General features: G+C 42.9%; 2 protein-coding genes across 3 annotated transcripts in view; both read right to left on the reverse strand.

The window, feature by feature from the left end:
- The window catches only part of LOC144888135 (uncharacterized), a 639,726-nt gene that overhangs the window by 202,291 nt on the left and 411,222 nt on the right, over window positions 1-26,213 (reverse strand). The gene's annotated exons all lie outside the window — the stretch shown is intronic.
- Window positions 1-26,213, reverse strand: part of LOC137423553 (KH domain-containing RNA-binding protein QKI) — a 579,309-nt gene that overhangs the window by 127,309 nt on the left and 425,787 nt on the right. The gene's annotated exons all lie outside the window — the stretch shown is intronic.

Genomic DNA, 26,213 nt, shown 5'->3' on the forward strand with positions numbered 1-26,213 from the left:
ATCTCAATGGGAACCGACGGGCTTTGACTTGGCCATTCCAGAACACTCCATTTCTTTCTTTTCAGCCATTCCTTGGTGGATTTACTGGTATGTTTAGGGTCATTGTCTCGGTTGAGTTCAACTTTCCGACAGATGGCCTCACATTATCCTCAAGCACCCTCTGGTGCAATGAAGAATTCATAGTGGATTCTATGATGGTGAGCTGCCCAGGCCCTGATGCAGCAAAGCTGCCCCCAAACCATAATATTTCCACCACCAGGCTTTACAGATGGTATCAGGATCTTGTGGTCAAATGCTGTCTTTGGTTTTTGCCAAACATGTCTTCTGGTACTGTGGCCAAATAGCTCAACCTTTGACTCATCTGTCCAGAGCACATTGTTCCAGAAGTGCTGGTCTTTGCCTAGGTGTTCATTGGCAATCTTGAGTCTTGCCCTGATGTTCTTTCTGGACAGCAAAGGTTTCCTCCTGGCACACCTCCCATGTAGATCAAATTTGTGCAGCCTCTTTCTAATGGTAGACTCGTGCACTTTGACATCAACAGAGGCAAGAGCTACCTGTAGGTCCCGTGATGACATTCTGGGGTTCTTCGAGACTTCTTTCAGTATCTTGCGGTCTGCTCTCGGGCTGAACTTGCTGGGGCGGCCTGCCCTGAATAAGTTGGCGCGTGTTTGGAATCTTCTCCACTTGTAGATGATCTTCTGGACAGTCGAATGATTGATTTCAAATTGTTTGGAGATCTTTTAAAATCCCTTCCCAGACTCGTAGGCATCTATAACCTTCTTTGTGATGGCCTCAGAGAGCTCTTTTGATCTAGGCATGGTGACGCCGCACACTTCAACAAGAAAGAGCAAACCAAACGAAATGTCTGAGGTTTAAATAAGACAGGTTCCTCCAAGATCCTCTCCAACGATGTTCAAATCATTTGCACCGAGCTGGTGCATCTGATTCTAATTTTAGGTATTTGAAGTTGTGATAAATGTCGGGGTGTACTTACTTTTTCCACATGCGAAATTTGCATTTATGTATATTTAAATTATACAATGGACTACAAAATGTAAATATTTCATGATATTTGTTAAATTATATCACCTTTATCTATCAATATTGTTGAAATGAAGATCAAATAGCTGTATGTTGAAATATATTGAAAAAGTCGAAAACTTTGCATGGGGTGTACTTACTTTTTCACGTGAATATATATATATATATATATGTATATATATATATATATATATATATATATATATACAGTATATATATATATATATATATATATATATATATATATATATATATATATATATATATATATATATGTAGCTTTTTGATGCTTTGGGTGTATAATAAATACATATATAATAAATACATATAATAAATACTTTGGGTGTATATATATATATACATACATACATACATATATATATATATATATATATATATATATATATATATATATATATATATATATATATGAATACAACAGGCATTTTAAGGCCATTTTCCCTGCAAGTGCGGGCGTTAGCCTTTCGGTCCCCATGACAATCTCCATTTTGCCCTATTTTCTGCATCTCCCCTTGTAAACCCCCTGCCCGAATTTCTTCTTCGACCATCTTTAGCCAAGTCTTTCTCGGTCTTCCCCGTCCTCTACTTCCTTCGACATTCATTTCCATCACTCTTCTCAACCAGTCACTTTCATCCTTCCACAACACATGACGAAAACCATCTCAAACTGTTTCTATTCACAGCATCCATCACAGGCTCTATTCCCAACATCTTTCGCAATTCATCATTTGTCTTTCTCTCTCTCAACGATACTCCACACATCCACCGAACCATTCGCATTTCCACCCTTTCCAGCCTCCGTTGCTGCTCTGCGTTCATTACCTTTGTCTCGCTCCCATACATCATAACACTTCTCACAAATGCAGCATACACCTTTCCCTTCAACTTCAGCGACACTCCCCTCCTTGTCAGAACGCCACTCAGTTCCCGAAACTTCTTCCATGCACATCTCACTCTAGCAGCCGTTGCCGAGTCTGATCCACCTTCTCCATTCAGCATGTCTCCTTGGTAACAAAATGTTTTAACACCTTCCAGCTTCACGCCGTCTCCAAGCTCCAACTCAACATTTCCTCCATCTGCAGCTCCCTCTGTGCACACCTTACACTTGAATGTAGCTGCCACACTGGTTAATGACCCTCTCAAACCTCTACATTTTTGATGAACCCACTCAGCGCACATTGTACATTGAATGGAATTCACTCTGACACCCTTCCTGCACACAGCACACGGCCTCTTCCCAGTTCTTTCCACCTCACCACATGCTTTACCACTTGCCATCACCTTCGTTTTTCCGATATTTACCTTTAGACCTTTTGTCTCCATACATTCCTTCCACTTGTTCATCTTCTCCTTCAGTCCATCCATACTTTCTGCAATCAACACCAGATCATCTGCATACAACAACTCCCACGGAAAACCCTCCTTTACGTTCTGAGCCAGCACCTCCATCACAGCTACAAATAGTAGTGGACTTAGTACCGACCCTGATGCACTCCCACCTTCACCTCAAACTCACCACTGTTCCCGTCCTTCGTTCTTACAGCTATGCGCACTCTTTTGTACATTGCCATCACTACTCTGATCAACCATTCCTCCACTCCTAACTTCCTCAATGCCCATGTCACGACTTCACGTGGAACCCTAGCGAATGCTTTCTCCAGATCAACAAACCCAAGAAACAACTTCTTCCTCTTCTCCATGTACTTCTCCTGCAACTGCCTCACACTAAAAAGCGTGTCTGTCATGCCTCTTCCTGGCATAAATCCAAACTGCATTTCGTCAATCTTCACTTTCTTCCTTATCCTCCTCTCCAACACCCTTTCCAATACCTTCTTTCCATGCTCCAATAACTTTATCGCTCGATACGAGCCACAGTCAAGAGGGTCACCTTTCCCCTTGTATCGAGGGACGAGGGTACTCAGTTCCCAATCCACTGGAATGCGGCCTTCTTTCACCACCAGATTACAGATCTCTGTCATTCTCTTCACCCCCCAATTTCCCGTTGCCTTCAACATATCTCCCACAACTCCCGTCGGCCCTCCCGCTTTTCTACTCTTCATTGCTTTTATCGCTTCCTCAACTTCCTTCTTGGTTGTCTTCTCTGCCGGTCCTAAAACTGGGTTACTCTCTATGTCGCCATCCCATTCATTCTCTGTATTCAACAGCATTTCCATATATCTTTTCCATCTTCCTTTAATTCCATCTGGGTCCACAACGATTTGTCCCACTTCATCCTTCAAGCAACTCACCCCCATCACATCACACCTCTCTTTCGCTATCTGCTTTGCAATCCTGAATACCGCTCTCTGACCCTCTTCCAAATCCAAGCGTTCTCCGAACATTTTCCTACATGCCTCCTGCACCTTTGCTACATCTTTCTTTGCAGCCTTCTTGGTTGCCTTATAACTTTCATGCTCTGCCTTTTCTTCTCCCATACCCTTCGCCTTCTGCCACTCCTTCAACTTCTTCCTCTGTTCGTCAATCTTCTTTCCAACTTCATCATCCCACCACCATGTTTGTGAGTGCCTCAGTGGTCCTTTTGTCCATCCACATACCTCATCAACGGTTCCCAACAGACTATCTTTCATTGACATCCAACCACTTTCAAGCTCAACCACATCATCCTCTGCCATACTCAGCCTCTCTTTTAATGCCTCCCTCACTGTTACCTCTTTCAACCTCTACACCTTCATTCCCGTTTGGTACTTCACCCGCGGAGCGCTCCTCGCACCTTTCACCCTTATGTCGCAGACAACCAAGTGGTGCTGTGAAACAGCCTCCTCCCCCGGGATCACCTTTGTGTCCCGGAGGTGCCCCTTATCTCTCCTACGCACCAGCAGGTAGTCAACGGTTGTCGTCGACCCACCTGACGTGTATGTAACAAGCTTGTTATCCTCTTTCTGGAACTGAGTATTACAAATCAAAAAATCAGCTCCATCAGCAAACTCCAAAATCCTTTCACCTTCTCCATTCCTCACACAATATCCGTAACCCCCATGAATTCCCTCAAAACCGTCCATACTCCTTCCCACATGTCCATTTGGGTCTCCTCCTGCCACAACAACTTCCTCATCTTTCACGTTTTCCATCAGCTTCTCTATTGCACACCAGAACTTGTCCTTCTCTTCATCGCTCCGACCAACCTGCGGAGCATATCCCAAGATGACGTTCACCAAGAGCTTTCCAATCATCATTTTCACCATCATCAACCTTTCACTCATTCTAGTCACACTCACCACACTGTCGACAAACTTCTCAGAAAACAGGACACCAACACCATTCATGCCTTCTGGGCACCCTTGTCACACAATATATATATATATATACATATATATATATATATATATATATATATATATATATATATATATATATATATACATATAGAGATATATACATACATATATATATACATATACATATATATATACATATATATATACATATATATATACATATATATTTATACATATACATATATATATACTTATATATATATACATATATATACATATACATATACATATACATATATATATACATATATATACATATACATATACATATATATATATATATATATATATATATATATATATATATATTTACGCATATACATAAGCTGTATCTCAAACCAGACCCGGTGGCATAATGGTTCGAGCTTATATTCTGAGTCTGGGAGGTCAGTGGTTCAAACCCAATCCGAGTCATAGAAGAGTCTTTAAAAATTGTACATACTTTTGCTACCTTGCTTGCTGCTCATCATTCATAAAAAAAAATAGAGCACGGGCATATGCTGGAAGGCAATGGCAAACCACTCATTGTAATCCTTGCCAAGAAACTGCTTTGACAGAACCAACACTCTTTCAGGAGTATGGTACATCAAATTAATGCTTTGACTTTTTGGGTGCATTACCCAACATGTGAACAGCACGTCATGCACTGCTTCCATCCTCCATCCATGGACAAATCTCTGCAGGATCAATGGTTGGGCTTTCACATCCCCATGGCACGTCAGATCCAAGTCCAGAGAGAAGGAACAACTCAAAAGTGAACCCCCATCCTACTCCTCCATTTTCCTGACAGTTCATCTCCTTTGACAGGTTATTACATAATGTACCCTTCACCCTTTAGCTGCTGTGGTGACACAAATTTGTGCCCCGTATTAAAATCACGATGGCAATGGCTGTGATGGTGCATAAATTTGTGTCACCACAACAGTTGACATTTATTGTGTTTTTCTTTTTGTTATTGCTTTACAAAAAAAATTCTCCAAGACTATTCATTTTAACGAGGCTATGGTATTCACAACTCCCTGTTTCCTGGTTAATGCCAGCATTCCTTTTAGGCCATCTGCTATCTATATGGGTCATGAAGTTATCGGCAGATATTTCAATAACAGTTTCATGTTTATGTAATATGATCAAGTCAGTCCTGAAATGTTGTGTCAATCATCTATATGAATTATATATATATATATTTTTTATATATATATATATATATATATATATATATATATATATATATATATATATATATATATAAAATATATATATATATTCTGTTTTAAATATATATATATATTTAATACGGAAGGGTCAAGGCTGACTTTGTACCCTGAAGGTTCTACATTTGTGGTATTGTTGTTCCACAATTTGGCATATTTTGGCCTTCTCCTGACTTTGACTTTGTACCCTGAAGGTTCTACATTTGTGGTATTGTTGTTCCACAATTTGGCATATTTTGGCCTTCTCCTGACTTTGACTTTGTACCCTGAAGGTTCTACATTTGTGGTATTGTTGTTCCACAATTTGGCATATTTTGGCCTTCTCCTGACTTTGACTTTGTACCCTGAAGGTTCTACATTTGTGGTATTGTTGTTCCACAATTTGGCATATTTTGGCCTTCTCCTGACTTTGACTTTGTACCCTGAAGGTTCTACATTTGTGGTATTGTTGTTCCACAATTTGGCATATTTTGGCCTTCTCCTGACTTTGACTTTGTACCCTGAAGGTTCTACATTTGTGGTATTGTTGTTCCACAATTTGGCATATTTTGGCCTTCTCCTGACTTTGACTTTGTACCCTGAAGGTTCTACATTTGTGGTATTGTTGTTCCACAATTTGGCATATTTTGGCCATTGGAAGTGAATCGATTGCTCAATGAGTGAAATGAAAAATGAAGTCTGTAAACACTTCACATTACAATGGTGTACCATTGCTCATCTTACTCCAAAAGGACTAACTCTGGAAGGGGCATTACAGTAAGGGGGGTGAGGGTTGGAGGCAGGGGTGAGTTGGGGGAGTTGAGATCAATTTAGGCTTGGAGTTTCAGCTATTCAAACTGTCAAACTGTCAAACTGACAACCACTTTATCAGTAATTCCAGTGGCAGAAATGGCACTAAACGTAGTCCAATTAGCAGCACTATGGCCGCCATGTCTGGGGAGTGTGTGTGGAATGTTGGGCCTATCCATCTGAGCCAGAACCCACCGCTAATGATCTGCATCATTATGAGCCGATAGAAGGAAACGGCACTCGTAACAGGCCCGATGAGCTGAGTTGAAATTCAAATCTTCGACGCACCTGCCTCTGCTACCAACTTAGCATTGCCGAGTTCACCGCAAAACAAAATGGCCATCATTAGCTCCTATTGCACAAGTTGGCGATAGGTCAACTTCCATTCTGTAATTGTGTTACAGTTGTCAGGCAAGTGTGGGGTAGTGACGGGGGTGCTCACATGCATATGGCAGGTCAAGGTACTTGGCCTGGAGGAAAGGTATACGAGGTCATTGCTTAAAGCATCCTGGTGCAATGAGATCAGCAAGATGGAGGTTTGGAAAATGTTCATAGAGGTAATACTTATGTAAACCTGAAGAACATTACAGGAAATAAAATAAAAGATGAGTACATCACTTGGTTTTAATTTGTCATTAATAGATTGTAGGCCTACTCAAATATATCAACCTGTAAGTCAAGCCAAACCCTCATGTGTGCCACACTTTGTAACTAACCTGTAACTTAAGAGTGAAACTTTGAAGACCTCAGCGTAGTTCCGTTTTAGGTTTAGGAATTGTCTAAAAAATACCGCATTTACATAACACCACACCAATATACACAAGTCAGAAAAAACGTTTTTTGTTTTTTTAAATGAAAAAACATCGAGGGATGACAATCAAACAAGGTAGGAAGGAAGGACAAGGGATGACGATGTAGGAATGACAAGGTAGGAATGACACCACAATAAAACTGCACAATCTCTGTACGGATTGCCATCACGACATATTTTGACTTTTTTTTTTTTTTTTTTTGGATACAGGATCGAGGCTCGTGAAAGAGCTAACATTTATCACACAAAAAGTCAAACTGATACACAAAACATATAATAAGTATAGAGGTAGACAAGATGGGGAGAGAGGGGGAAGCACACAAACACAACATTTGAGAGCAGGGAGATTGGGAGATCTGTGGGAGGGTTTGGGGGGAGGAGGTGTGGGAATGGGGGGGGGGAGGGGTGGGAGAGGTATAAAACACAAGGACACTTCAAGGACTTCTAGGAAAGAAGTCGGAATTTCAAAAAAGTGAATCTGGGGTGAAATTAGTGGGGGTAGAAAAGATCAAGGTTTTGGATGGGGGAAGATAAGAGATGGTGGTCAACAGCTGCTTTAAAGACCTGGACGGAGGAGTGGGATTGAAGAGAGTGAGGGAGTTTGTTCCAGAGGCAGGACAAAAGAGGCATGGAGGCGTGAAGGTGAGCAGAGTGTCTTGATTTTGGCAGTTTAACCATAAGAGGGATGCAGGCAGATCTTGTGCGACCTGCAGGAATATTTGGGGGACAGAGCCCAGAGAGAGCTGGAGGAGCAAGGCCGGAAAGGAGTCGGTAGAAGACAGAAAGCCCACCAACCTGCCTGCGGTGAGTAAGTGAAAGGCCCTCGGAGTTAGCTTCATCGCGGGAGATTCCAATGATTCTGAAAGCTTTGGTTTCAACAGCGTGAAGCCGAGCTAGGTGTGAGGCAGGAGCACCAGCCCAGAGGGGAAAACAGTATTCCTTTGAGCTGCGGATGAAAGCCTTGTATGTGGTGAGGAGCCCAGGTGTGCCAAGGAAGGACTTCGCACGACGGAGGATGCCCAGTCGGCGACTGGCTTTGGAGGCCAGATTTGAAATGTGGTTTTCCCAGGAAAGATCATGGCAGATAGTGAGACCCAAAAGCTTGAGTAACAGAACTTCTTGGAGAGGATTGTTCAGAAAGTGGATGGGAGGGTTGTCCAGTCGGTCTTTTCGGAGAGACATAGTAAGAGTGTGAGATTTGTCAGGATTGAAAGACATGTTCCACTTGTTTGACCAGTGTGATTTTGTCCAAGTCTGCAGAGAGTAAGGAGGCTGCAGATTGCCGATCTGAGGGATGAGGAATGGAGCGGCAAAGAGTGGAGTCATCAGCAAAGAGATACAGAGGATTTTCAAGAGAGTCAGAGAGATCATTGATGAAGACCAGAAAAAGCACAGGGCCCAGAACACTGCCTTGGGGAACTCCAACCTGAACAGGAAGGGGAGATGAGACAAACCCTTTCAGGGCCACACGTTGACTACGACTAGAGAGGAAGTCTGCAAGCCAAGCGTGGAGATTTCCATGGATACCATAGGAGGAGAGTTTGGTGAGCAGAGCAGGGTACCAGACCGTATCAAAGGCACGTGATATGTCAAGGGAGACAGCTCTAATTTCCTGTTTGGCATTGAGGACCTCCATCCATTGTTGAGACAGCAGAAGCAGCATGTCCAGAGCAGAGTAACCTGGTCTGAAACCAAATTGATGATCAGAGATCAAGCCATTTGAGAAGAGGAAAGATTTGATATCCCAAGCAATGATGGATTCCATGACTTTGCTGATAATTGGGAGAAGGCTGATTGGTCTGTCGTTGCAAGGATATGTTTTTGCACCTTTTTGTGTAAAGTGGTGATGTTGGCTGATTTCCAAGGTGATGGCAGATGGATGGCCTTGAGCAAAAGAGAGGGTGATGAGAACAGAGAGAGGGTGTGAAAGAGTGGTGGAGCAGGATTTTAGGACCCGTGGGCTGATGCCGTCAGGTCCAGTTGCAGAATCAGAGTCAAGGGTTGACAGAAACTTTTCCACCTTGTCAGGAGGAATGCACACAGCGTCCAGGAACAGCTGGGTATGACTGGGTACGGTGGGTACAGAGAGGGATGGGTTTGGGACACAAGATTTAGAGGCAAACACAGAGTTGAGGCATTCAGCTGTTTCACGTGCGGAGTCAGCTGTTTAGCCATTTGAGGTAAGCGAGGTGATGGAGGGGGAACAAACACCAGAAACAGATTTGACCAGACGCCACCAGGATTTGGAAGATGGAGACAGCTTTGAGAGTTCAGTCTTGAGAGTGGAGTGATATTGTTTCCTGGCTCTCTTGAGGGTGGACACACACTTGTTTCGGGCTTTGTGAAAGGAAATGAGATTTCCTTCTGTTGGATTTGCTTTCCAGGAGGCAAAGGCAAGTTGTTTCTGGGCAACTGCCTCACCACAAGTTTCTGTGTACCATGGACGGGAGGAAGGGTATGACAACTGAAGGCGAGATGGGATAAATCTGTGCATGAGAGAGAGCAATTTACTTTGGAAGAATTCCCAGGATGAGTTCATGTCAGAGGCGGTAGAGATGGGAGACCAGTCCAGATGATTGATGGCTGCTTGAAGACCGTGCCAGTTGGCCTGAGTGAAATGCCAGACTCGTCGACGCTGAGGAGGCTCTCTGAGAATGGTCAGAGAGATGTCCACTTGAACAATTGTTATGTGCTCCTCCCCGACCCCCTGGTCACGATGTACCTCCGAGCCCCGAGAGGAGTCACGGCAGTAAAATGTGTTATTCTGTGTGTCAAAGATCAATGGAGAAGCCACCCCAATTGTTACTCACAAACAAATATTGTATTGAGATCACACAAGAATAACAGTACAACAACAATAGTATTCAAAAGTACAATCAATATGTCCTATGATGGTACCATTAGTTTTGCAATATATAACTCACTGTGCTCCAAGTGAGTGTAAAAGGACACTCCTCAATGTCTCTATAACCTTCTCCAAGGCGAAGTTGATTCGCTCCAGCGAATAGTGATGAGGCGAAGAGGCGATGAGGCGATGGGGTAAAGCGTGGACCGTCACGTGGTCCAACCAGAAGCCAACTGGCGTCGGAAAGGGAAATCCCAAAGGCGCGATCCAGACGTGCATGTTCACAGCTCACTCAGCAAACCGCAACGTAATTGGAGAGGAAGCGGTCGCGCACAAACACACCCTGACAGACGATAGGATGTTGAGAAGAGCTGACTCGTAGTAAAACCTTGTCGGTGAACGACGCACGAGGTTCAAAATGGCCGATGGCTCTTGCGTGAGTCGATCCGGCCAGGCAAGGATTCGTCGGAATCTCAGCCTAAACCTGACTACGCAGGTTTCTCAATCCCAGCGATAATACCTATCGCCGAATGTCCTTTCAAGGAACTCAAAATTCACACGCGACCTTCGGTAGACAACGCTCGCTACGGAGCTCGACGTCACGCGTCTTGTCCGACCTCTTTCATCACGTCTTCCTCTTCACCACCCTCTCGTCTTCCCGTTCGGTTTCCTGTATCATTTAAAGTTAACCTTTTTTAACTTTTGAGAACTGTTCATGCACAATAAACCTTTTGAAGATAATAATAGTACATAATATCAGAAATATGTCAAGTGGGTGAAAACCACAACCACGGAAGTGACAAATCCGTAACACAAGCACCTGATCAGATGAGCCGAATGGAGCAGAAGAAGAGCAGCAGACATTTGCAGGGAAACTAGTCATAACCAGGTCTAGAAAAGAAGATGCTCCATTGCCCGAGATCCGGGTCGGGAAATTGACAGATTGTGTCAGTCCCAGTGAGTCGCAGAAGTCCTTTGCTGAGAAGCCATGGCTGGTGAGAGAGGTACCCACACCCAGCCAACTGGCATGGTGACAATTGAAATCACCACATTATGAGGAAGAGAGAGTTGGGATGAGTAGATAGAAGTTGGTCCATATTATCAGTCAGCGAGATGTAGATTGAGTCATCACTGTTTGGTGGACGGTACAACACACATGAACAAAAGGTAGGAGCGAAAGGGAGGCCGTAGCCAGAGGTACTCATGGGGGTGAGGTGGAGAGAAGGCAGTGCAGGGCGAGTGAGGAAGAGAGTTTTTGATAAAGATAGCAACCCCACCTCCATGACGAGGCTCAGGTCTATCATACCGGAGGAGGGAGTAACCCGGGAGAGATATTAAGGAATCAGAGACATCTTGAAGGAGGAAAGTTTCTGTTAAGCAGATCAAGTCTGGTTTGTCAGAAGCAACCTGCATGGACAGATCAGTCAAATTATGTGTGTCAGTCAAATTGTAAAATTTTCGTTATAGGTGGCATCAGTCACAATTGTATGAAGTTGTAGATGTGTCGTGTGGGTTGGTAAAATTGTGTTATTACTTGCAAACCTGAAGATTTTTCAAATATATTGGTTGGTCTTGTACTTTCTTGTTACTTGCCGGAAAAGATTCTGGCAAGTATGTTGATCGGTTGGTTTGTCCATTTGTCTGTCTGTCTGTCTGTTCGTTCACCATTCAACAGGTACTACGTCTACACCGTTGCATGTAGAATCGCCAAACTTTACACACATATTTGTCTTGCCCTGGAATAGACTGTGCCCAATTGATGACGTCATTGGTCACGTGGTTCGGCCGCCATCTTTGAAAAACCGAAAAATTTGCACCTCTATATCTCTGAAAGTGCTGAATAGAAAAAATTGAGACATGGCTCATTGTAAAGAACTCTCCATGTGGAATACAATATGTTAATGATGATGTCATCGGTCACGTGGTTCGGCCGCCATCCTGGAAAAACCGAAAAACTTTGCACCTTTATATCTCCGAAAGTGCTGAATAGAAAAAATTGAGACATGGCTCATTGTAAAGAACTCTCCATGGGGAATAAAATATGTTAATGATGATGTCATAGGTGCCTCCACTATGACGTCATAATTCGACAAGTACAAAACTTCATCCGATGAAGATGAAATTTCTTGAGCATCATCATGGAATAAATTAGGTTAGAAAACAAATAATGATGACGTCATCGGTCACGTGGTTCGGCCGCCATATTTGTCCAAAATGGCCGATAAAAAAAGTAAATTCCGGCAAGTCCTCGGTCTCTGATCGATTTTTCATCTGTCTGTTTGTCTGTCAATCATCTGCAGGTCACAATTTTCACTTTTGACCTCAAACATAATTGGTTTCCCAATTTAGTGACTCAATAGGCAAATGCTGTTCAACTTTCAAGTCAATCAGATGAAAAATGACAATTTTAGAAATTTGACCTCAAAACAAAAAAATACCATTTGTGTATTATATGTACATATGCACATTTACATTCAATAACATCTTAATCAATAAACAAAATACCAAACAAACAAAATAAATAAATAAACGCATTACAGTATGCATATAAATAACAAAAAAGTAACAGGTAAAGTCAGGTACTGTAATCACCGATGGTAGTCGAAGAAAATAATGTGGATATAAATATCTCTACTACAGCTGTAAACAACATTAATTACTCTCGCCAGAGGAGAGGGTATTGCATTTGAGTCCGTTTGTTTGTCCGCACAGAATAAATATGATTTTCTCTGCAACAGTTGGTCCGATTGACAGGAAATTGTCACCATTGGTGCAACTCCACCTGTATAATTTTTAAATTATAATTATGACGTCATAGGTCACGTGGTATGGGCGCCATCTTGGAAAAACTTTGCACCTGTATATCTCTGAAAGCACTGCATAGAAAAAATAGAGACATGACTCATTGTAAAGCTCTCCATGTGGAATAACATATGTTAATGATGATGTCATAGGTGCCTCCATTATGACGTCATAATTCAACAAGTACAAAACGTCATCCAATGAAGATGAAATTTCTTGATCATCATCTAGGGATAAATTTGTGGAGGAAAAAAAATAACGATGACGACATTGGTCACGTGGTTCGGCCGCCATATTTGTTTAAATACAAAAGCCTTAAAAACTTCTGACAATACGTCCTGGCGAGGGTCTGCAATCTCTGATTGCTCTTTCTTGTTCATTTTGGACCATTGACCATTGTTTTTCTAAACAACCATAGAAGGGTTTTTTTCTTTATTCCCACATTCCCCCTTCTACCTCACCCCATTCTTTTTTTTTCAGTCTGTGTCATTGCACCAAACTTCTTCTTGGTTGCCATTTCCAATGTTTATGAGCTGGAAATGTTTTACATGCAAAACAAACCAAAAACACCCTCTTAGCGAACCTGAACCCATTTATATTGCCTCGATAACCACGTATTCATATTTTATGCTTTGCAGCATCACCTTTTTCTCCCACAGTCATTATATGTGCAGAAAAATCTATTTTTGTTTCACAGCAAAATCCATATTACACAAATACACATTCCATCTTCACGACAATTTTATTGCCACCGCCACCAAAGGTGGATGGAGGTTATGTTTTCACCCCTGTCTGTTTGTCTGTCCGTTTGTTTGTGAACAAAATATCTCAAAAAGTTGTGGACGGATTCGGCCGAAATTTGGCAGAGATGTAGCGTATGTGACAAGGACGTAATGCTTAGATTTTGGTGAATATCCGGATTCGGATCCGGCTACAATAATTTTTCAAGTGATTCTTCACCATTGGAAGATAGGGCCAAAAACGATACATAGCAGGATATCTCAAAAATGTTATGGACGGATTTGGACGAAACTTGGTGGACAGGTTGGGTATCTGACAAGGACGATTCGATTCGATTTTGGTGAAGATCTGAATATGGATTCGGATATGAGGATTATTTAAATTTTTAAGTGATTCTTCACCATTGGGAGATTGGGCCAAAAACGAAAAATAGCAGAATATCTCAAAAAATTATGGATGGATTTGGACGAAACTTGTTGGACAGGTTGTGTGTGTGTGTGTGACAAGGAAGAATCGATTCAATCTTGGTGAAGATCCAGATCCAGATCCAGCTAGTAAAAATTTTTAAAGTGACTTCACTATTGAGTGATAGGGCCAACCAGGCAGATGTATGCTCTCAACTGAGTGCCGTTCTAGTTTTGAATATATAATGCTGGTTCGTTGATCGGTCGATTTTTTTATTTAATCATAGTGCTTACTATACTGTGCTACATTTCATTTCAAATTTATATTCCATGTGATTGGTTGTCCCGTTGTATTTCCTATTGTTTTGTTGTGATCCTCAGCTCAAAGGAAATCATTTTACCTCTGCTTTAGATGGGCCTCAATATTTGGAATAACTCAAAACAAACGGATAAATGTCACTCCCATTTGAAGAAAAAATAGCAATGACATTTCTATGTCAATAACAATCACATGAAAACCCAAGAAAAAAAAGTATGCATCTGATTGAAAAAGAAACAAAAAAAACTAGCATTTCTATTCAGGTATTACCACAACGTCATTTTTTAAACAGAAAATGACTAAGAGCAACAACAAACAAGGAGCTGATACTCGAGGTCCACCGCCTTTTGGGTGGTATGAGGAATAGATCTGTATCGTATGAAAGATAAATATTCAACGGTTTTTCAAATATCATGTACACAAGCCAAGTTAGCGAGATGGTTGCCATGGCAACAGAATTCAGCCAATCACAACCGTGATCTAAGCAAGTTGAGATAATGCCATGAGGAATAGATATCTGCAATATGAAAGATAAATATTCAACGGTTTTTCAAATATCACGTACACATGGACACATGAACACAAGCACATGGACAGATGCTCAGTCGGTCGGTCGGTCGGAGCTCATTTCAATGACCTCGTCGGAGGCGCAATGGACAAAAAGCAAAGATCATGGAAGGCAAAAAGGACCTTGCATGAGTGCTTAGTGTACACATTATGCAAAACTATAGTCTTTATAAAACCTAAATGTTGAGGGAGATATGTCATGCAACTACTGTGTGATAAAGGTGGAGCGGCGTTTTTGGAGTTTGGGGCATGAGCTTTTCTTCAAAGTATAATATATTTGAACTGATCTGAACACTATTTATTATTGTTTCACATTCATATGGCGTTGTTGCAATGCTCATATATTATTCAGGGCTGAATTAGCTTGAATTGCTTGCTCTGTGCGTGTATGCATGGTGAAAGTGCGGCAGCAGGAGACATGGCTATGGAAGGAGAGGAGGAGGGGGAGATATGGGCGATAATAATAAAGAAGAAGGACCTTAAAACTTGGCAGTTGCTTACAATTACTCATAGTGAATTACAAATGCAAGAGAGAAGAGCTCATGCCCAAAACATTGCTCATCCTTCTTGTGGTTAGCACACCACAAGTTGTTAGCATACCTCCCTCAACCTTTGGTGGAGAACATACATTTTTCAAATAATTAGTGACAACAATAATAACAGTAAGTAGAACGACAATGGTAGAGCACATACCCCTGCCATGCTGTACAGTTTACGTTTTGTATCCCACTGACAGGCCGGATCTGAATCTGCACCTGAACCAAAATCTAATCGGATTGTTCTTGGCATCTAGTCAACTCATCCACCAAGTTTTGTCAGAACCAGCCATCCACTTAACGTTTTGAAATATCGTGCTATTTCTCAGAACTTTCAATGTTTTTCCTCTTTGTAAATTGCTGTTATATGAGTAGCTACAACTTCCATGAAAAGGAAAGCTTGTATTACAGAGGGTCAAGAAGAGAACCTAGGATATTGGGCAAGCCCGTTACTGACAGCACGTCTTCATTACGTTTGGACAGATTATATTTGGCACTGTGTACTGCAAAAATATAATGACAACATTAGAATTGTCAAATATAGGAAAAACAAACAAGTACAGATACATTCAAAGTACACCGCCCCCATGCCAAATAATTAAATATCCTACAGCGCGGCATTGTCGGGGCGCCTCCGGCGCCCGGCAATACCGCAGTGCAGCTCATAGAGGCTGCCTTGGGAGGGAGAGGTGTACACTAATTGATTGATTAATTGTATAATTAAAATCAATAAAAGATTATCACAAAATATTTTCTTAATCAATTGGCTAATAGCATAACTAAACCACTAGTGCTTCATCCGAAGATGTATCTTTTTGAAATGTTATTAAATAAGTCATTAATAAAAAATTAAATAATTAATTGATTAATCAATAAATAATTAATCGATTAAATGATCAATAAATCAAAAATATCCCTTGATAGCCACATCACTTGGTCACTGTCATGTCCAAATATTAGCTTCCTAGCTCAAAAGGTGCCTGAGATATTGGCCAAATGAGAAAGAAAATAAAGAAATGATTAATAATGAAAATAAAGAAATAATAATCATTAAAAAATTAAATTATTAATGAATTCGGTCATAGAACACATAAACCACCACCATTTCATCAGAATCTGTAACGTTAAAAAAAAAAAAAGTTAGTCATTAATCGAATAATTAACTAATTAATCGATTGATTGATTAATTGATTAATTAATAAATCAAAAATAGACTTTGCAGCCAAATCACCTGGTCATTGGCATGTCCAAATATCAGCTTCCTAACTCAAAAGGTGCCTGAGTTAATGGTCAGAAGAGAAAGGAAATGTAATTAATTAAATAAGTACTTAATTAATCGCTAATAATTAAATAACTCCTCAATTAATTGATTAAACAAAAAACAAAAAATACAGTTTTTTGACAAATGACTTGCTCACTATTGTGCCGAAATTTCAGCTTCCTTGCTCAAAGGATGGCTGAGATATAGCCCAGACAACAAGAAAGCAAGAAAACAAACAAACAAACAACCAGAGTGAAAACGGAGTACTCCCTTTCAGCGTGCGTCATTGCCGAGCCTCCTTCGGTGCCTGGCAATGACGATATGCAGCACCTGGAGATGGCATAGGAAAGGTGCGGTGTACAATACAGATACATTCAAAGTACACTGCCCCATGCCAAATAAATAAATAACATACCGCTGTGCAGCACATAAAGATGGTATTGCGAGGGAGAGGTGTACAATAAAATTGATTGATTGATTAATTGCATAATTAAAATCAATAAATAATGATCGTAAAATAATTTCTTAATCAATTGGCTAATAGTAATAGCATACCGAAAACCACCAATGTTTCATCCGAGGCTGTAACTTTTTTGAATATCAATTAAATAAGTCATTAATAGGAAAAAAAATTAATTGATTAATTGACTAATCAATAAATAATTGATTGATTAATCAATAAATCAAAAATACTCTTTATACCAAATCACTTGGTCATTGTCATGTCTGAATATCAGCTTCCAAACTCAAAAGGTGCCTGAGATATTGTCCAGATGAGAAAGGAAATAAATAAGTACTTAATAAGTCGATAATAATTAAGTAATTAATCATTTAATTGATTATTTAAATAAATAAAAAACGTTTTTTCAAAAGCACATGCTCACAATTGTGCCCAAATTTCAGCTTTCTAGCTCAAAGGATGGCTGAAATATCACTTGGACAAACAAACAAGAAAACAAACAAACAGAGAGAAACTGAGTACTCCTTTCAACGTGTACGTCATCGCCGGGCCACTTCAGCGATGACATCATGCGGCGCCTGGAGATGGAAAAGGAAAGGAGCGGTGAGCAGTGTACAATGATTTTGAGAGGAGATATGAGTAAAAGAAATCGGTGCGTATTCAACAAATAATGTGAGAAGAGTCGTTCATGTCAAATCTGTTGTTCTCCTTTAAAATATATATATTTTAAAAGGTTGCAGATATTGAATTGTCGAAGCCATTGCCACTACTAACCACGAGTTTCAGCCAAAAACGTATTTTATAATCGAAAAGACAAGCTCGGCCATCCGGTGTAAAACCAAGAACAAACCGAGCGCAGCCAAGGAAATCAATCCGCTCACTATAGTGCGATTTCAGGGAGATGTGCAACACTGCAGTTTAAAAATAGAGAATGGATATGGGATATTAATTGTATTAAGCAAAACAACTTCCCATTTGTGATTGCGAAAGGCCTCGACAGAAGATTTAAGGGCAATGCTTTGTAAGGAATACTTGCAGAGCTGTCTGCAAGGAACAGATGGTTAAACCGTTTTGCTGTAATTAATAACCCAAGATGGTCGCCATTTCATCAGCAAACTGGTTACATGGCTTCCACCTTAGTGCAATGACAATGCAATTCTGAAAAGTGTCATTGAGGGATGTGAGGAAAAGGAGGGGGGTGGGGGAAGTGAATGGGGTATTATCAAAAGGCTGGCGTGTGTGTGTGTGTGAGGGAGAGAGGGAGAGAGGGAGAGAGGGAGAGAGGGAGAGAGAGAGAGAGGGAGAGAGAGAGAGAGAGACAGATAAAGACTTTGACTTTTATTACAAAAGTATAAAAAACAATAAATGATAATTCAAAGAAAACAATCACAACAGTTGCACAAACCTTTACATGATAAATAAACAAAATAGAAGGAAATAAACAAGCAAGTATTAAGGAAATCAACTACATAGTAAATACTAACTGACCCTCAGCTATTTTGCAAAATGCATCTCTAACACACCACTGCTTCTCAAAGAGTTGTACCTCAGAACAACAACAAAATTCCAGCTTCACTCTTGAAACACAGAGAGCTTTAAACATTTCCAAAACATCTGTACTATACGAATCATTACGTATCTTTGATTTCCTGGTCTTATATATCGCCAACTTGGCTTGCGCAAGAAAGAAATGAATTAAAATTGTTGTTGGGGAATTGAACCGCCCACTAGGGCCAAAAATAAAGGCAGGAAAATCAAAAACAAAGGAAAGCCGTGCAAGTAATATTTTAAAGAAAACAAATAAAGGAGTTAACCGGTCACAGCGTACATACGCATGGGGCAAGGTTTCAGTTTGTCCACAAAATGGACATTGCTCACTTATCGCTTGTGAGAAGCGGTGAATTAGGGATTTTTGTGGGTAGGATCCAATGAGCAATTCTCCATTGAAGATCCCCAACACGTTTTGGCACAGGCTGTTGATAGTACCACCCCCAAATAGGGTAAAGGGGAGGGGTATTCGGCAGGACTGCAGGCTATCTACAGGGTACAGGGGAGGACAACGAAGGAAAAAGGATTTTTAAGCATTGCCCATACGGGGTCTTTCGATTGCTCCCAGAAAAGGATAGAGAGCGGCCAAAACTAATCGGTTCCAAACTGAGAGAACCAGATAGACAAAGATTGGGGAAGGGTGGAGAAGATTCAGAGGTGGTTACGGGAGGGTTGCTTGCCCAGCCATTTGAAGCACAGTAGATGCAAACTACCATTTTCAAAAAGCTGTCAACTCTGCGACACGATCTAATGCCAACTGTCGAAGCCAGAGTGGTAGCACTGATCCACCTGTCATTGGTGGCGTTTCTCAAGTGACACACTTTTGTTACTGAAGCATTTATAAACTTTTGAATGAAGGTGCTTTCATTCACGCACTTACCAAATAGAGTTGTGAAATAATGGTTCGTTGAAGAACATGGATCCAACATAAGTCGAGGAGTCACGGAGACAAGTAAAGGCTTGCCACACATTCCGTAGGCTTTGGTGAAAGGCAGGTAGCATCGATAGGTCTATCTTGGTCGAGTCCATCAGGAACAGCTCCTGTGCAAGGTCCAACTTCCCCGCTTGACGTAGGGATGGAGCTGGTAAGCTGTCTCCAGGCCAAACATGGTTAAAACAAGAAGCACCATGTTGTTCGTAGGCGGAAAGCCATGATGCGGCACTTGACATTGACCAGCCCTTGGCCACCCTCTGCAGTTGGTAAGTTTAGAATCTCTGGTCTCAGCCAATGCTTTCCGGACCAGAAGAAATGGGTGATGCATTTTTGTATGTCCTCCACCAGAGTTTTGGGCAGCTGCAGGGAAAGAACCTTGTACCATAACTTAGTGGTGACCAGACTGTTGATGACTAGTATCCTACCTCGGTAGGACAGTTGGCAGAGCAAGTTCTTCCATTTCAGTAACAGTACTTCAATGTGTGCCAACAAGCCTTCCCAGTTAGGCCTCACAAAATTCCCAGGGCCAAGGAACACCCCTAGGAACTTAATCCCATCTCTTCTCCATGAAAGATTGGCAGGGAGAGGAGGAGGGAGAGGAAATAGGGGGGCAGGTAGGGAGTAGATAGGGGGTTGAAGCCACAGCGCTTCTGTTTTTGTCCAATTTATCTTGGCCGATGATGCCCTGCTGAAGAGATCCAATGCGCTAATCATCAAATCAACGTCTTCTGACTGTCTGATGCAGACAGAGATGTCATCTGCATAAGCAATGCTTTTTAAGGGGCGGGTTCCAAAAGTAACACAAGACAAGGACTTCCGAAAGGTATTTAAGAGGGACTCAAGGGATAAAGCATACCAAATTCCTGACAGAGGGCAGCCCTGGCTTACCCCTCTCCCAACACAAAAGGGGGGTACAAGTTCATTGTTTATCTTTAAGATAGCCGATATGTTTGAATAACATAATTGTATATGGAATAGAAAGAGAGGTCCAAAACCAAAAATTTTAGCACTTCAAAAAGATATGTATGAGAAACACAGTCAAAAGCTTTCTCCTGGTCGAGGAAGATCAAGCCACAACGTTCATAATTAATCTCACAGATTTCAATGACATCTCGGACAACAGAGACATTATCCTGAATATTGCGACCAGGAACACAATAAGTCTGGTCCATGTGTATAATGTCTCCTAGTATGGGTGAGAGACGCAAGGCCAAAGCCTTTGAGAAAATTTTATAGTCCGTACACAATAAGGACACTGGCCTCCACTGTGATATGAGCAATAAATTTTCTTTTTTAGGAAGCAAAGTAAGCACGGCTCTCCTGCAGCTCAGTGGAAGTTCACCCTTCTTCAAGCTCTCCAGGAAAACCAGAAGCAAATCAGGTCCGAACAAGTCCCAAAATATCTCGAGAGAACTCCACTGGCAGACCATCCAGGCCAGGTGATTTCCCTCTGTCCAGGCTTTTAAGGGCAACAGAAAGTTCCTCAAGCGTGAGCGGTGACTCCAAATCCGTTCTTTGCTTTGGAGTTAGTGTACCGACACCGTCAAACAAGTTCTGCATCGACATCTGTTGCCTGGTAAAGTGTAGAGTAGAAGAGTCTTGCATCCTTCTTAATTTCTACAGGGTTGGTCGTGATTGAATTATCAGGATGTCTCAAAGCAGTAATTTGGGAATGAGGAAATTTTGTTAAAAAATCAAAGAAAAACCGGGTCGGAGAATCCAGAAGGTAAAGGTGCTGAAAGCGTAGTCTCGTTAGCGCTCCTTGGGTTTGATTAGAAATCATATTATTAAGAAGAGACTTCTTCTCACATAGTCTGTTTCTTTTGGGGGGTAGGATGGGTTTTTTAATTTGTTTGAATCTGGAGAATCTCCTTCTCCAGCTCCACTTTCATTCTGCGTTCTACCTGTGTGTTTAGAAAACAAAACTGCTGACAGAAACTTCTAATTTGGACCTTTGTGTTGTCCCACCACAATCGCTGGTCCTTAAAACTGGATTTGGAGCCTCTCAGATTGGACCACACCCTCTCAAAGGCATTCCTAAAGGAGGGGTTATCTAATATGGAAATGTTTAGTTTCCAAAAAGAGTGGCGATTTGGAGATAACCCTACATGGCAACTCATGGTAATGAGGTGATTGTCGGAAAAACCAGAAGGGGAAATTTCAGTGGTGGGGGGAGAGGTTGGCAAATGGCAAATTTATATAAAATTTATCAAGTCTGGCAAGGGCCACTTGATTATTGGCAACCTTACACCAGGTAAATTGATGGGTGCCTGGATTTTGTATCCACCAGATATCTTGAAAACCAAAATCTCTTATTATTTTAGATAACAATCTGGCTGGTCCACTGGTCCAGGGTGAGGTTCTGCGCCATTCCGATCGCACTTAGGTTGCAGGGTGCAATTAAAATCACCGCCTATTATAATGCACTTCTGCAAGTCTAACTGCATCATATGGAGTCGTAACCTGTCATAGAAGGTTCGCCGGTCTGTGCCCTTTGAAGGGGCATAGACATTTATTAAGGCAAAATTAATGTCTCCATCAACAAAATCCAGTGAAGCTAAGTGACCTGGGATTATTTCCTGAAATGAGAGTTGGAGCGGGCAAAAATGGGGATTAATTAGAAAGGCAACTCCTGCTGTACGAGAGGTTGAATCGCTAAAGTAGCCGGCCTTTTTCATCATTCGATTCCATATAGCGTGAGATGATGGAGTAGAGTGGGTTTCTTGTAAAAAAGCCACATCTAGTTTCCGTTGCCTTACAAGGTTGACAACTTGGAGCATCCTAGACTGGCCCGCACCACCATTTATATTGAGGCTACCAAAAATAGTCATAGAGATGTAAAAGAGATAAGGAAAGGGAAATATGTGTATCATCCTTTTAGTTCGTTTTTTGCCTTAACAATGTGTTTCTTAAGGCTACTGCATTGGGGTTCCATGAAATTGTGGTCATTGGGTCGGCGAATAATACACCTTGCCATTTCAATAAACCCATGGAGATCAGAAAAATTAATCTTTTATTTCAATATATCTTTTTCTAAACGTCTGGTTCAGAAACTTGAGTATTTGCGATGGTAAGACCTTGGAATCACTGTATGTGGGGAATTCCTCAATGTCATAGGATTCCTCCAAAGACATGTCAGAAGCACTATCTGGGACCCCGGGCTCTTGAGACACCAGAATATTCTGTGGTGTGCAGGTGTCATCCTGCCATGTTTCTGCAGGAACGGGTTGAGGGCAAGGTTCCACCAGAACCCCGGGTAATGTGGGGGGGAGGTGCGATTCTGCAACCTGTTGCACAATTTGAGGTTCTTCCTCGGGACAATCATTGTGCTCAGGTACATTTTCTAAAATGGCCGGTACAACGACTATTTGATTTGAACGATCGCCATCAGGTGCTTTGGAACACTGAGGGGTCGAAATTTGCTCTTTTTGCCCCCCAGTCGAATCTCGACCCGACTCGTCATAATCCGCACAAGGATTTAACATAGTTTGCACTCCAACCTCATCTGGAGGTAGCGCATGCAACTCCTCCACATTAGGCTGAGGGTCCATATCGGCAGCAGGCAGAGGATCTGCATTCACATTTAGCAATACTTCATATCGATTACTCATCGATGTTTTATCAGGTGGTACTGAGTCCAATGCATCGGAGTCTAACACCACCTTCTTTTCCCTTACGGGGTGGAGGGACATTCCGAGGTGTTTTCCTCTTTCTCAAAGAGGAGACAATTGTAAAACCATCCCAAACGTTGTCTTTTTCGGAGGTTTTCGATGTCGATGGTACGTTTTCTGTCACAGTATCAGGGGGTGTTGTCTGCTTGGCCACTGCGGGGGCAATTTGTGGACAAAACCGTTTTAGATGCCCAAAGTTCCCACAGCCGAAACATTTTAACGTTTCCGTGGACGCATATACCTGATACTCGTGATTATCGACACGAAACGTAAATACCGCGTTGAGCACATTGTCTACATAGTACATTGGATGCGGGAAACACAATGTATGCCTGCCCCCGAAGGACATGATGTCTTTAGCCTGCTCGTTGCGACACCCCAGAGATAACATCATGATCTCCGACACCACTGTACCATACTGAGAAAGCTCTTTTAAAATTAAATCGTTTTTCAGGAATGGGGGACAATTTGATATCAAGACTTTCACGGCTGGGGTGTCCAGTGGGGAGACCAGGACAAAATGTCCATTCGCGGTAGACAAACTGGTCGCCACAATTTCATTTGCAAGCTGATCTTCAGCTACGAATATTACCAGGCGTTTGTTCATCCATGAAGCTGCACGGATTTTCTCGAGCCCGATTATGTTAACCACCGAAATAACGACGTCTTCCACAGTGACTTCGTTCGGAGGAACGCAAACCACGCCATGTTTCCGCGTCAAGCTTTTAAAGGCCGCGTAGCGGGAACGTGGAACGTGCCGACATTACGACGATCGGAAAACCCTCGGCCTAAGCCGAGATGGATTTGGGGAGGGTGGACAGTTTTCTGTACAGGTAGGGGGAAAAAAGGGAAAAGCTCTACTCGGCATACACCAGCACGAGCGAAACTATCGTGAGGAAACACACCTCTCAATGAGGAAAAGGGCAAGACTCATGACAACCCGACAGAGTGCCGATGGACTCACCCCACGATCTCACCGAAAGGCGTGGGCCCACTCTCTCTCTCTCTCTCTCTCTGTATCTCAGGGGAAGAAACGAAAGTGGAAAAAATAGAAATAGAGATAGCAACACAAGCGAGGAATGCAATGGAGGCGGGGAGGGGAGGGGGGGGTGTGAGGGGAACGAGTGGGGTGAGGGGAACGAGTGGGGTGAGGAGAACGAGTGGGGTGAGGGGAACGAGTGGGGTGAAGAGAACGAGTGGGGTGAGGGGAACGAGTGGGGTGAGGGGAGGCGAACGGTCGGAGGAAGGGAAGACCGAGCGGGGGGAACGGGCGTGGAACTGGGAGGTGGGGGGGGGGGGAAAGGAAAAAATGGGAAGGGAGGACGAGGGTTGTGGTATAGGGTTTGATGAAAATGGAGTGGTGGGGGAGACAGAGAATACACAATGTGAAAATAAACAAAAATGGAAAAGAAAAGGTGAAAACAACGACCAAAAAAGTGGGGAGGGGGGTAGAAAGATCGAAAGTCGGAGCAGCTCGCACCTCACCACACATGCACCGCCGCCATATTGCCACGCCCAAAACACACAAACGGCCAGCAGGGGGCAAGAGAGAGACGGAGAGAGACGGAGAGAGACGGAGACGGAGACAGAGACAGAGACAGAGACAGAGACAGAGACAGAGACAGAGACAGAGACAGAGACAGAGACAGAGACAGAGACAGAGAGAAATAGAGATTTTGTTTACAGTCTTTTAGGGTCATGGAGGAGCTGAGACACAATTGTCACTCACACACAACAACACAAGAATTGACTTTCACACAAGCAAATGTTGTTACTTCCCAGAGCAGTAGAGCACTTTGGGTACCAGTGACGTCATGTTCATGACTTTTCTCTCCGCATTCAGCGAGGCAATGAAGGAGCATTTGTCTGCTCCCCATGGAAACCAACCTATGGGGTTTTTTCCATGATAAATCCTTTAAATGCTGAACACCAAGCAAGCAAACAACACATTGTGGCGGACACAAAAGCCCACTGGCGTGGTGACATCATTCCACGCACGAAGTGGGCGGTGGCCACGCCCGAGGGGTAGGCGTGGCCTCATGATATACACCGGGCGACCAGCCCGGAGGAGTTCAGTGTTACAGTGTAGTCTTACAATAAAGACATTTATATGTTACCGCTTGTCCGCTTCCTCCTTGCTCACAAGCAGCGCGCGTAACGCCGCGCTTTACTGGTGACCCTCGACGTTGGATCTGCCGGAGCGATCCTTCCACACGCGACGCCATCGCCATGGCCGCCTTCGTCAAACTTCCGGAATTTTGGGAGGCTCAGGCCGAAGTCTGGTTCGTCCAGGCCGAAGCCCAATTTCAGCTTCGGCGCCTCACCAACGACGACCTGCGCTACTGCCATGTCGTCGCCTCCCTCGGGCCCGGCACGGCCGCTCGAGTTGTGTCCGTCCTTCGCCACCCACCGGACGGCCACAAGTACGAGGCACTCAAGCGGCTACTCCTAGCCACGTTCGGCCTCACGGACGACGCACGGGCCGATCGCCTCCTGGATCTCCCCGAGCTCGGTGAGACGCGCCCGTCGGTCCGAATGGACCATATGCTGTCACTGTTGGGCGACGAAGCCCCCGGTTCGCTATTCCGGGCGCTTTTCCGTCGCCAACTTCCAGCGCAGGTTCGCCTCGCGTTGGCCGGGACCGGGCTAACGGAACCCCGAGCATTGGCGGCCGAGGCGGACAAGTACTTCGCCGCTTCGGACACGCGGGCGAGCGTTGGCGCCTTCGACGCTGATGTTCCACAGCATCATCTTCGACAGCACGCTGATGTTCCACAGCATCATCTTCTACAGCACGCTGATGTTCCACAGCATCATCTTCTACAGCACGCTGATGTTCCACAGCATCATCTTCTACAGCACGCTGTGGTTCAGCAGCATGCTGATACGCACCTCGTGAACGCCGCCACGCCCCGCCCACCGCCGCGGCGAAAACCGCCACCGCGGGGAAACCCGT

The sequence above is a fragment of the Myxine glutinosa genome, chromosome 3 (genome assembly GCF_964187855.1).
Source record: "Myxine glutinosa chromosome 3, kmMyxGlut1.1, whole genome shotgun sequence".
Classification (NCBI taxonomy): Eukaryota; Metazoa; Chordata; class Myxini; order Myxiniformes; family Myxinidae; genus Myxine; species Myxine glutinosa.